The sequence below is a fragment of the Notolabrus celidotus genome, chromosome 12, assembly GCF_009762535.1.
Source record: "Notolabrus celidotus isolate fNotCel1 chromosome 12, fNotCel1.pri, whole genome shotgun sequence".
Lineage (NCBI taxonomy): Eukaryota > Metazoa > Chordata > Actinopteri > Labriformes > Labridae > Notolabrus > Notolabrus celidotus.
Window position 1 is genome coordinate 1,295,478 of NC_048283.1, and position 14,345 is coordinate 1,309,822.

The 14,345-nt window shown below is 43.0% G+C and overlaps 1 protein-coding gene across 5 annotated transcripts in view; it reads right to left on the reverse strand.

The window, feature by feature from the left end:
* The window catches only part of bbs9 (Bardet-Biedl syndrome 9), a 123,097-nt gene that overhangs the window by 61,381 nt on the left and 47,371 nt on the right, over positions 1-14,345 (reverse strand). The window lies entirely within an intron of this gene.

A 14,345-nucleotide genomic window follows, 5' to 3' on the forward strand; every position in this document is an offset into this window, starting at 1 on the left:
GGCGTGATGTTCCTGAGCTCGGCTTGTTACAGGTGACTGAACCTCAAGTATTCCTCTCTGTGTGTGTGTGTGTGTCCTGAAAAGGTGAATGTGTGTTTGAAGTTATTTCTTTCTGTTCGAATAAAGTTGTGCTTTCTTAAATTCATTTTAGCAATTAGTAAACTCTCTTTTCGTGCACACACACACAAACACACACACACACACACACACACAAAAACACACTCAGATACTCCGAGGTGGAGGACAGACAGACAGACGGACGGACGGGGCAAGAGGAGGCGAGATGGATGAGAGGAGATGAAAGCGGAGACGGCGACGACACCTCCCCTCCCACGGAGAGAAGACAAGATGAACGATAAAACACAGACAGAGACTTTCTCCACACTCCGTCAGACGCCCTGACAGCCTGACCTCCTCTCTCTCTCCTCCTCCTTTTCCCACCATCTTATAAGTGAACTGGTCTTGTATCCATCTCATTTCTCTCTCCTTTGCCTCTCTCTCAGGTTTTATTCCCTCAGACTCCTCTTATGCATTTTTCCATCACTTTACCCTGAAACTATAGGAACTTTACCCCTGAACTACGTGCGTTTCAACCCGTGGACCCAGGGTCTAAATTTAGTTCAGGGGTAGATAATCTCCCCCCTGAAAAGCCCCTGCTAGGGGGTAGTACTTTTCAAAGGTCCCGGGACTTTTGGGAGGCGGGGCCTGCAATGCTGAACGTGTCTGATTGGTAGATTAACCGCAGTGTGTTTATTCCGCCCTCTGTCTACAATAACATTACACACATCTGTGATTCACTTGATTTCTCTTTCTTTCATTAGTTTTTATTTGTTCTATCTTTTTTGTATGTGTGTACTTTTCAAAAGAAGAAGCTGGGATTCTCAGGGTCAACTTTTTTGCCAATTTTTTTTTCATATTTTTTTTTTCAAATTTTTTTCTTAAAAAAATAATTTTAACTTTAAAAAAAAAATAAAAAATTCCAAAAAAATTTTTCCATTTTTTTTTAGTCAATTTTTTTTTTGTCTTTTTTTTTTCCAAGTTTTTTGTCAAATGTATTTTTTTCAAAAAAAAATTCAAAACTTTTTTTTAAAAACTTCTCAAAAAAAAATTTTCCCAAAAAAAATTTCAAATTTTTTTGAAATTGAAGTTAAAATTTCAAATTTTTTTTCAATTTTTTTTTTTTTTTTTTTTGTCACATTTTTCCAAAAACCATTCACAGTCATTGTTTTTTCCATCTGTGATTCTCTTGATTTCTCTTCCTTTCATTTGTTTTTATTTGTTCTATCTTTTTTGTATGTGTGTGTACTTTTCAAAAGAAGAAGCTGTGATTCTCTTGATTTAGCAGCTTGTAACAGTAGTCTTCTCTCAGCCCACCGTGAATGCTTCTCTCCTCCCGGTGTTCCGCTTTTAAAAGTGACCCTGTAAACTGGAGACCTTCAGCTGAACGTGTCAGTGTTTGTGGAGTTTACATAGCTGTTGAAACACAGAGGGAGTTCCTGGGAATGCAAACTAGTTTAGTTTTTATGAAGATTTCAAAATATCCTCATCAGATATTTAATGATCGTCTAAAGACGTTTATGAGGGATGCATCCGGCTGAGAGTCTCCAGTTAACAGGGTCGCTGTTTGAACCAAAACACCGGCCGATCTCTGCGATCACGGCTTTTTGAGTTCAAAAGGATTTTAAAGCCGTGTTGAAACGTCTTTGCTCCACGCGCTTATCTCCTCTCACGTGTTGATTCAGTGAATCCATCTGTGATGAAATATAGCACCATCTAAAACAGACCAGCTGAGTCTCTTCATGCTAACAGGCTAACTGTTGTGTTGCTCATAATGATACCTGCTTTCTGCCTGCTCTTGAACGCTGTTGATGGCAGACTTTTCTTATGGTGCTGTTGATTCAAGGAAAGCTCAAGACTCACAAACCAAGACTCGGTATCCTTTCTGTTTCATCTTTAAACAAACTGAACTCAAACGTTATCATTTGGAGCTCAAACTATGTCTCTACTACTCCAGGAGTCGTCTGTAACCTCACCGTGACAAAGAGACAAATCAAGGCTCATTTAAAACCTGACTCTCTTGTCCTTCCATGTTCCTCCTCTCTCCCTCTCCTGCTCCCTTTCCTCCGTCCTCGCTCCCTCTGCTCCCTCCCTGTCATCCCGTCTGTCAGCAGAAGGCTTTTAACCCGCCTGACCCGGAGGTCGAGCTGGTCAGACTGCTTTAAGTGCTTTAAGTGTTCCCAGGCCCATTAAGTCCAACAAACAACACCGGAGAAGACACAAAGTAATCCTTCCTCCTCCTCTCTCCTTTTCTTTCTCTCTATTTATCCATCTCTGTCTCTTTTCTCTTCAGCTTGTCATCGTGTGTTCAGGCACATCTGGACAGGTCAGGGGGGGGGGTGGTGGGCGTGGGCCGACCTGCGAGCTTCAGGTAAAGTGCTCGTATGGGTGACCCGGAGACCCGAGACTTCTCAGACTGGTCCCAGCGTCCTAAAGCGCATTAACCCATTAACACCACCGCCAAGGAAAACAAACTCTGCAGAGGAGAAATCCCCCTACGTCCTCTCCTACTCCACCTTCTCTCCATCTCTGACTTTCTCCGAGTGATCCATACGCTGCATCGACTTACTCCCTCTCTGACATGTGAAATCTCACTCTGAGGAACGTGTGTGAATAAGCAACTTTGGAACAAAAATTTCAAGCTTGCATCTCTCTGTTTTATCTTCAGCATCGTTTGCATTGCCAGAAGATTTAAAAGCATTCACACCAAGTCAGGAGAATCCCCCATGAACAAGTCCCTCCAGGAGAATTCAAGATTCTGCACGACTTAACCAGAACTAAACCTGCCGACAGAGGGATAATGTTGATACTGTGTTGTATAAAAGTTGTGCAAAGTCTTGTCTAACCTCCCCTCTCTGCCCTCAGTGTGCAGGACACACAGTATTTATTCATGAGGAAGTTTCTGCAACACAGCGGACGATAAGGAGAAAAGGATGCTTCAGTGAGTTTCATGAAAGTTTCAACTAAGTAGTTTCTCTGAGAATAATCATTTGTTTCGATCTCTCCCTCTCTCTGAATGTGTGTGTGTGTGTGTGTGTGTGTGTGTGTGTGTGTGTGTGTGTGTGTGTGTGTGTGCCTTCCTCAGGTTATGGTACTTGACAGCTCAGGTTAAACCAAGTACCGACTGTTTGGAAGGGGTGGAAGGTCAAGAGGAGTGGAGATGGGGATCTCTACCGCACAAGAAGAAGGGAAAGGGGGCATGTATGTGCTTGTGTGTGTGTGTGTGTGTGTGTGTGTGTGTGTGTGTGTGTGTGTGTGTGTGTGTGTGTGTCCGCCCTTCTTTGCCATGTGCAAATAATATAAAAAGTAAAACATGGAGAGAAAAACTAATCTGGAAGGCAAATTTGTTCAGAGACATTCCTGGTGTGCTACCGCTTTTCTTACGTGTGTGTGTTTGTGTGTGTTTCAGTGTGTTTCAGTGTGTGTGTGTTTCAGTGTGTGAGACATCCAGAGGCAAACAGGGGAATCTGAGGTGACCACCGATGAGGTGTTAAACACTGACCTTTGACCTCTACGGGTCAGGATCAGGTCATGTTGCTGCTGAGGGTCTGACCTTAAACAGAACGAACCTGATCTTTACACAGAGAGATAAAACGCTGAACACGCGGGACGTTTCTCAAGATTTCTGAATCTAACACAAGCAGCATTTTCACTTTATTATCACTCACTATTATAACTGTGACTATTGGATTTGACTGTTTTGGGTACACTTCAGTATATTTGAGGTTTAGAGGAAAATGTTTGGGTCATGAAAAAAGGAGCAGAATCAAGTTAACTCAGAAGATGTCCATCAATTTGTTGGGCATTGAAAAGAAACATAGTTGTCTTCAATCAATTATTGAATCATATATTGTTATAACATGTTTTTATTTTTCAAGGATTCAAGTTTTTTGTCATTCCAACAGAAGCTGTCACATGAGGTGGAACGAAATTTTGTTTCCCAGGTCCCGAATAAAGCCACAATGAGAAGACACAATTAAAAGAAGAGGACAAGCAAGAACATTTAGACTGCAAGGAGCAGCATACCTAAACAATAATTAATATACAAATATGAATATTGTGCATATGTGAGGACTGATTTGAGTTGGTATTTTATAGTGCAATTGAATGTGCAAATGTACAATGGGCACAATTTTTTTTGCACATTTGATGACATTTATAAGCATCTAAAGTTCATGAAACAACCATCTTCCCATTTATTTTATTACATCATGGGCATCTAATGTATTTTCAATTATACAAAACATGGGTCTGATCGTGTCTGATATCACCAGTGTCATACTGCCACTGATGCTCGCTCTGTTCTCTACCCAAGGGTGGCTTTGCTGCTGCTCTCCCTGCCTTTGCTTTTCATGTATGCACATTAGGGATGGGACATGAGTTTTCGAATATTAGAATATTGGTGCACTTATTAAAAATCCAAGACATAATGTGAATATCGTCTAATTTTAAAAGTACTATTTTTCATCGTTTTTCATGAGATATTCCTGCAAGACGGTGGCTGAAGCTGATTGATAACTGCATCAAGTAGCTAACAGGAGAAGAAGAATGCTAACTGCATTAAATAGCCAAAGAAGAAGAAAACATTAGTCACTGGAAATATGTGTGTAGTGGTTTAAAATTCAGAAACAGATCAAATTGAACAGCTGTGAAATGTTAACATACAAGCCACGCTGCTGCGTCACAGAAACACCGGCAAGAAGGTTGAGACAGACGCTGCCAGAGCCCGGTACTAGCAGCACCTCGTCCTGGAGGTGGTTAACACGACAACCACACCAACGGACCATTAAAGGGACAGGTGTGTTGTAGAGTGTTTATTTTTACTGTCTACTCCTGCAGCACAACAAATGTTGAAATGCCCGTCCCTAATGCATGTGAAACAGAAGGGAGGTGTGCTCTCCCCACCTCAGGCTTTGGCAATCCATGTACGCCAGTGGAAGGGCAGGGAGCTCTCAGAACAGAGCCATACCGCCAAATATATCTTATTGCATGCAAATAATTATTCCTTTGGACTAAAGTAGTCCTGACACCAACAGGACAATGTGCAAGATGCATGTATGAGAATACTAAAATATTATGTGTGCATGTAGAGAGGAGAGGAACAGTGCTGAAGACGACACAGACAGAGAGGAGAAGGACGTGGAGGATGACGAGAAAGTAGAGAGGAATGAAGATATAAAAGAAGCCGAGAAATTAAAAAGTGGAAGGAGGGAAGGAGAAAGGGGGAGACGGGGAGGGAGAGTAGAACAGCGAGGGGGAACAAAGAGGCAGTGTGTGGTGAACAGGGGATTGAGTCGCCATCTGAGACGAATAAAAACTGGAATAACAATAAAAGTCAGAAGGCGCTACCTCCCCTCCTCTTCCTCCTCCTCACACAACCACCCCCCAAAAAACTCTGAGCAGCGCACACACACACAAACACACACACACTCTCACACACACTCACAAACACACATCTCAAGTTTTATTGTCCTTTGTTTCCTGCAGAGCACTTTGTGACAAATCCCCTCAACAAGGTTTGGACGTAAACTTGAGCTGACATTCGCACTTAAAGTGAACGCACACACACACACACACACGCAAACACACACACAAACATCACACTGAGACAAGTGGGGACGCACACTGAGCCAGAGAATCAAAGACACATGGGACGACAGCACACACACACACAGCAGCTGTAGAGGAAGGGAAAACACACACTCCGTTCCAACAGACATGAATCTTGTAGGAGTGAGATTTAAGTGTGTGTGTTTGTGGAAGGGAAAAACAAGCAGCTGATAGAGAAAGAAAGAGAGAGAGAGAGAGAGAGAGAGTGTATGAGATGAAGCGATGATGAGAAACAGACAGCGGAGGTGTCACACCAGCAGTGAAGCTGGTGTTCCTCTAAATTGCAGCCACATTTCCCCTGGTTGGTTTGTCACAGCTCCTTGTATCTGTTCCTTTTCTCTGCCATTGTTTATATTACACAAAACAGGGTTTAAATGAGTCATCAAATAAAATCAGAATACAGAAAGGGGAGAGGAGACACAGAAGTGAGGGAAAGAGGGAGGGAGGGAGGGATCTGCCTTGTCTTAGAGGTAGGAGACCGCACATTTCAATAGAGTGCATAACAAACAAAAACACCCCACTGCTCCTTTAACTCTGAGTGCTAATGGACTCTGTCAGAAACTGAGGAATGTGATGTTAACAAAGGAAAAACTGATGAGTCAGTCAGTCAAACAGAGACCTCTCACCTGGACTCCCAGAACTGAAGAGCACTATAACAGAGCTCTGCAGGCTTTTGTGATGCGGTCTCCTGCTTACATCTATCTGATTGGCTGCACCTGCATGCTTAGCTCAACCTCAAAGTACCTCAATGATACTTAATCAGTTTGACACAAAGTGCACATCACTTCTGACTTAGCAACCTAGTTGCTGGAGTTTTTGAAGCGACTGGCCATTGAAAAAGCGCTGTGGTGCCATTATTTCCATCATAAGGTGCATTTCAACCAAGAGTTCCGGGGTCTTTTAGCCCCCAGAACTACTTTACCCGGAACTAAAAGGTTCCTGTGCCCCCATTGTTGTCTGCGTTTCGACCGTGGTCTGAAGTCCCGGGTCGATTGTGTAAATCAGGTCAGTGACGTATGGAGGGGAAAAAAGTAAATGCACTACACCACCAGACCAGTAGAGGGCAGTAACACAAAGAGGAATGCCATTCATCACAGATGACACCATAGAAGCAGACGGACAGGCAGGTATCATTATGAGCAACACAACAGTTAGCCTGTTAGCATGAAGAGACTCAGCTGGCGCTGTTCTAGATGGTGCTATATTTCATCACAGATGGATTCACTGAATCAACACGTGAGAGGAGATAAGCGCGAGTAGCAAAGACGTTTCAACACGGCTTTAAAATCCTTTTGAACTCAAAAAGCCGTGATCGCAGAGATCGGCCGGTGTTTTGGTTTAAACAGCGACCCTGTTAACTGGAGACTCTCAGCCGGATGCATCCCTCATAAACGTCTTTAGACCATCATTAAATATCTGATGAGGATATTTAGAAATCTTAATAAAAACTAAACTAGTTTGCATTCCCAGGAACTCCCTCTGTGTTTCAACAGCTGTGTAAACTCCACAAACACTGACACGTTCAGCTGAAGGTCTCCAGTTTACAGGGTCACTTTTAAAACCGGAACACCGGGAGGAGAGACGCTTTCACGGTGTGCTGAGAGAAGACTACTGTTGCAAGCTGCTTAATCAAGAGAATCACAGATGTGTGTGATGTGTCCCCCGAAAGTCCTGGGACCTTTGAAAAGTACCACCCTCCTAGCAGGGGCTTTTTTGGGGGGGGGGGGATTATCTACCCGTGAACTAAATTTAGACCCTGGGTCCACCGGTCGAAACGCACGTAGTTGAGGGGTAAAGTTCCTCAGCTCGAAAAACGCCTAAGCTTAACGTTTTAGCACCAAAGTTTTCTACTTTTGATAAACTCAAAGGACTTTTCCACATAAGATCACATTTATCAGCAACACTTTAATTAAAACAACATGCCCCTGTAACTCCGTTTGTGGAACAATTGTAAGTTTATGTGATTCAGTAGCTACACCCCACCTCTCCTTTGTGGTGGACGGAGCAACTGTTAACATTTCTGACTGCTAGATATGAGACTTTATTAATGTAGGAGTGTTTTTTAATGGCCTATAAAGATCGAGTCTTGAATCTCACTTCCAAAGCTCTGATTGCCTCACTTTGCAGAAACAGCCAACAAAGAAAAACAGCCCTACTTGGCCCGGCTCAGAAGAGTCCGAGGTGTGGGCGTCGGATCCAGAGATCTGGAAACAAGCTGCCTCTTACATCTGAGAAGTGAAGCTTTCAAATGAACAAAACATTTCCTGCTAATTGAAGTCCTTTTTTACTGTTTGTGTTTTATTGGTGATGGTCTGGTTTACGTCTCCGTACATACTGTTCTTTCATACAGTTTACACCAGGCAGCATTCCATCTGCAGCTCAGCCACTTCCTCTGCAATCCATAAAGCAGGCTGCAATTTTCTGGACTAAATCACAGAGAAAAACTCTGACTGTGGGACTCGGATCCAAATCCTCCCAGCCAGGTCCAAGCTTTTATTTAAACACACAGAGCCTCCATTAATCTATTTTCTGCTAATTTTCCAGGACTGTAAAAGGATGTGAAACACCTAATTCAGGGCCAAATGTGACTACCAGGGGTCAACAATGGTGGTCCTGCTGAGGCAGGCGGTTCTGGGCCAAATCAGGGGCAGTGAGGGGTCACTTAGGTAGGATGGTAGGAGGAAAGAGGGCGGAAAGAAGGAGAGAAGAAAGACAGAACGTGTGTGTGTGTGTGTGTGTGTGTGTGTGTGTGTGTGTGTGTGTGTGTGTGTGTGTGTGTGTGTGTGTGTGTGTGTGTGTGTGTGTGTGTGTGTGTGTGTGTGTGTGTAGTCAGTGGATCTCATGTTTCACAGTAGAGAGCTGCTGATTGACTAGTGGAAGCCAGCGCCAGATTTCTGTGTGCAGAAAGACAAAAGAGCGTGACATAAACACACACACACACACATACACATACACACACACACACACACACACTCTCTCTCACACACACACACAATGCAATTTCAACCCAAGTGTGTAAGTCTATATTTAAACAGCACATTGGGGTAATAAGTGCATGTATTTATGTGCACAGATTTATATGTGAAAGAATTTATACAACTTGGATGGTATGTCAGTAAATTGTCTGTGTGTGTTTGTGTGCATGTGTGTGTGTGTGTGTGTGTGTGTGTGTTTGTGTGTGTGTGGCTGACTCCTGAATCTGACCCGTTTGACCGCTACCTAAACTCCTGTAAACAAAGCGTCTCTTCAGCGGTGTAAACGTGACGGTGCAGTGAGTCACCGCCTCTGATCTTCCTCTCAAACAGTGAAACGTCGAGAGCTGCTGCCAACGAGAACAACTCTGCAGAAACAAACTCAGCCGACGAGTCCACAAGCTTTATCTTTATCTGGTTTTGGCGTCTTATTCTATGAATTTACTCTCAACTTCTTCAGCTCCCAGTTTATGTTGCATGATCAGAGGAAGGTGAAACTAGCAGAGGCACATTCATCACCTCTATGCAAGTTTTTAGAGTCATGTGGGACAAACATCATGTGGTCTCATCTTACATTCAGCTATCAGGGAAGTTTTACATTTAAAGCCTGTTTCAATGTGAATCAGCAGCTAAAGGTGTTGTCTACATATAAGCAACATCAGAGCTGTCTGACACAGGCCTTCCACCAGATCCAGTGTCCGGTCCGTCTCCGATCTGCTCCGTGCTCTCTCGTCCGTCAACACCCACCGGTTGTGTTTTCAGAACGCAGCACGGAGCAGGATCGCCGGACAGCTGGAGTCATGTGACCGAGGTTTCCCCGCTGTAATCACTGAATCAAGGATTCTCCTCCTCCTCTCCTCATCCATGTTGTCTTTCTGGTCCTCTGTAAACCTCTGACCTGTTGACTCCAGGCCTGGCTCCGCTCATCATGACTTTGGTTTGTTGTTGTAGTTAAGTGAAATACGATCTGGTGATAACACAGAGTGTTTTATTCTGAAAATTAACCGGATGTTTTCATTTTGTTTTGGTGAAACCTGACTTCCTGTCCCGCTCCATCTGCTCTGTTGAGATTGATGCGGTCGTGCTCCGGCATCCGGGAATCATAGAAGTCTTGTGTATCTGATCTGGAGGACTCCGACCTGCTGGATCATAGCTGGAACGCAACGGAGCGGATCCAGTGGAAGTTAACACATTGTCTAGAATAGAAACCTATCAGATCCTATCAGCTTTGACAGACCGGACACAGATCTGGTGGAATTTGGCCGTTACTCTCACATTTTCATGACGGATGGGAGGACATCAGTGGTTACCACTTGGCCCCAAACTGGCATTAATCCTCCTCGTCCAAATCCCCCTGACTTGTTTGTTTATGTCTTGATGTCCTTGCAAACTCTGCCCATGCACTCCCAGCTCTCCCAGTTAGGAGGTATAGATCGTGCTACATCCTACTGTGACCACAATACAAACTATCCCTGCAACTCTATGCAACTTGTTCTCTCTCCACTTGAACGTTCTTCAAGTTAGAACTCAAATCAAAAGAGAGTAGAAGCTCTAAACTTCTCCACAAAATGTGCTTATGAATGTCAAAATCATGTGCATGAATGAAGACGCACTAAACAGACAAAGAACTGTGTCAAAAGTTCCCTCTCCATTGCAATAATCAAAGGAAATCTGATAAAGTGGATCCAAATCAAATATGTAACTAGACGTCCTGCAGCTATTGCATCCACATGATGGCTTAAATGTGCAGTGTGCAATATTCCTGACTTGTTATGGTGAGTCATGAAAGGTTTTAAGTTGGGTTAATTTAAAAGAAAGTTTAGAAAACTTGAATTGATCAGCGTTCAGTTCACAGTTTCATACTGTTCCCTGATCTCCTGTATCTTCTCTCTCCTGTCAGAGCTGTGAGGTCTCTCTCTCTCTCTGAGATTTCTGCAGTTTTTCCTCAATCTCACGTCGCTCTCTGCAGCTGCTTTTATTTAAGAGCTCCTATCATCTCACGTCATCAGTCACTTTCATCATTTCCCCGCATTTCTCCGTCACTCACTCTCTCAATCACATGCTCGCATTCATGCAACGCACCGAGTCTGTCAGCTCCGCTCCTTCATCGCGTCCTCCTCCGTAGTCTGAACGGACACACACACATCCAGTGAGGGAGTGAGTGAGAGGAGAGTGTGTGTTTGCATGTATGTCTTCAGCCATTATCAGCCTGTACGCTCTGTGTTGGGTCGGCTGGCTGCTGGAGGAACGTGGTCACCTCTGAACACACTGCTGAATCACTTCAGACCTCCTCACCCTGACACTGATATCTGCGGTATTGTGTGTAACACAGACCGGTCAGGGGAGGTTTCATCAGACCCTCTTTAAGAACAACTAGAGCTTATATTTTTAAAATCTGTCTCCTTGCTTCCTTTGTCTGTTGGTCCACATAAAGACTGAGCCACCTAACGCCCTCTTTGTTGAATCACACATCCAGATGATTCCCTCCGGTCTGAACTCAGAGTGGAAACGTTGGCTTTGTTGCACTTCTTCAAATTTGATTAATTTGCATCAAGTCGCCAAATTACGAGAAAGCGTGACTCAGAGAGGAAAGTTTCTCCAGGTTGCATCACTTATGAGTATAGCTCTTGTGACCTATCACGATGGGTGCTGCTGTATACTCGTCATCGTTTCGGGGGAGATTAAATCACCAAGAAGCTGAGCACAATGTAGTTTTGTTCAGCGTAGAACAAGATGTTGACCTTGTCTCCATTTAACTCAGAATCCATCACATTTGATCAACTTCTCTGTTTCATTTCTGGACTGAATGTTCAGTAAATCCATTCAATTATCTTTCTTCTTACTATATCACAGAATATATGATTAAATATTTATGTTTCTCAACAAGTTAAGACATGTCTTACTCCTTGTATTTTATGTCCATGGACACTTTCTCAAAGACTGTCATATCATGTCCTTATTTAGCTTTTAGTCATTTTTAATCTAATGGTGCTATTTGTACTTTTCTTTTCTTCTCTTTTTTGCTTGTCTGTTTGTTTGTTTGTTTGTGTTTTGGTTTCTCCTCTACCTTCTTATTTTGATCTTATTTTGATCTTATTAGACTCTATTTTATCTTTGTTTAATCTTGATCTTTTTAGGGAGCCTTTTTAACATCTGGCAAGGGGCTACGGATGTAAATTAGCCTTTTGGCTAACTCTGGCATATTTACAGAAGTGTTAATTACCATGCATGGTCCTTTTAAATGATAAATAAAATAAAAATGAAAATATCTTTACAGAACAAAACGTTAAGAAAAATCAGTTTTGATTGATTTAGAAATGGCATCATCCCATAATTATAATTATATTCCATCCATCCATTTTCTTCCGCTTATCCGGGGTCGGGTCGCGGGGGTAGCAGTCCAAGCAAATTGACCCAGACATCCCTCTCCCCGGCGACACTTTCCAGCTCCTCCTGGGGAATCCCGAGGCGTTCCCAGACCAGGCGGGAGATATAATCCCTCCACCGCGTTCTGGGTCTACCCCGGGGCCTTCTCCCAGTTGGACGTGCCCGGAACACCTCTAAAGGGAGGCGTCCGGGAGGCATCCTTATCAGATGCCCGAACCACCTCAGCTGACTCCTTTCGACGCGGAGGAGCAGTGGCTCTACTCCGAGCTCCCTCCGGATGTCCGAGCTCCTGACCCTCTCTCTAAGGCCGAGTCCAGACACCCTTCGCAGGAAACTCATTTCAGCCGCTTGTATCCGCGATCTTATCCTTTCGGTCATGACCCACAGCTCATGACCATAGGTGAGGGTTGGAACGTAGACCGACTGGTAAATCAAATAATTATATTAATAATAATAATCTTTATTTATAAAGCACTTTTCAACACAGGGTTATAAATGTGCTCTACAAATAAAAAATGAATAAAAGATAATCAATAAAATACTAAATAAATAAAAAAGAGAACAATAAAAGAAAATGTGATTTATCATTTATCAAAGCAGCTTCTTGTCCTCAAAGGCCACCGTCACTCCACCAACAAACAGGGTGAGCAAGGGAGCGGTTCAGTCCAGAATCTGACTACTAAATCTCTACACACTGTGCCTTGCTGCTGCTCTCCCTGCTTTGCAAATGAAACGTTGGGGACGTGTGCTCTCCCCGCCTCAGGCTTTGGCATACAAATATCTTTGATTCAGTTATTTGTAGAGGAAAGCAGCCTTTATGGTTCTTATCTGGTCCAATCAGTGCAGGAGAAACCACACAGTAAAGGTTTTAAATCCAGCTTAAAAATCCAACTAATTGGTGACCATATTTATAATCTGTGAATTTTAAAATCACTGTTGTTCCCGGCAATGTCTGGCTTCAAACTAAATGAGGGTGTTTTCAATCCTAAAAATGCAGCAGTCCAACATTTTTAACTCAGATCCTCCCAAACATTGATTCATATTCATTTAATTTTCAGTGATTCAGCACTCAGGGAGCCGCAGTGAGATCAGAACTGTCCTTGCCTTTGAGAGTAGAAGAAGGCGAGGGCTGAAAATCTCTGACAAACATCCATCTTCATCAGAAGTAGTTTCTCTACATCCTGTAAATGTGAACAACACTTCCTCTAAACATTCTTATAGCTGATTAATTTGTCAATTTAAATTATTTTTGAGCATCTCACAGTCGGATTAGTTTTTGCTGGACCTCAGGTTTGGTTTGAAATTTGAAATCACTGTCAAAACTTCTTGTTATGAGCAAAGTTGATGCTATAAGGGTCAGAAATGCCACCAAAATGATCCAGATTAAAGTCATTAGTCAAATGAGGAGCTGCAGGTTACACAAACATCTCGTGGAGGATGTCGGCCTTCACTCTTTAAAGAAACACACACACACACAGAAGCTGGAGCAGCATCAGAAACCTCCTCCACGCTGGGTTTCGACATTCGCAGAAAAGATCATCCATCATGGAGAAACAGTGACGGAGGTTTTTTTGAGAAGGATTGTAAATTTATGATTTCAAGATGTGAACAGCGTTCTCAGGCGGTTTGAACACCATCCATTCACCCGGAGCGCTGAATCAAACTGACCACCGCTTTCCCATGATTCACGATGTGTCTATGCAGAAATGTAATGCCTTTAACCACACTGCATTCTTATCTGTGCATATACTGTTCATGACCTGCGCAGTGATAATTCAAACATGATGCACTTTCTGCACAACATGTATGTTTCCTGAAAACCCATGTGTCAGCTCCTCCCATCAATAACTGTCATCTACTTTCTCATATGAGTCAAAATTCATGTTTTGACATATTATATGACACATGTGTTTTATATTTATTTCCTCTGTGCTCCGGTTTGTTCATATGTCCAAGATTTTCCCTGTCACCCTCTTTTCTGTCATGCATTTCTACCAGACAAGCTCTGATGTTGTGCATTTTTAAATATCTGCAGGACTCTGATTTGCATTTGGCTGCAAAGTCAAGAAAATGTATTCACAGCTCGGCTTAAACAGCTTTAAAATTACAGCACTACTGCAGAGGACGCCATCTTTCAATAGACCCCTGGATCAGGGTTCATTAAGACCTTATTCAGCCATAAAAACTATACATCCACCAGCGCTCATATATATTTCAGATCAGAGGTTTTCAGAGGACCAGAAAGACGACATGGATGAGGAGAGGAGGAGGAGAATCTTTGATTCAGTGATTGCTGCTGGAAAACCTCGGCCACATGAG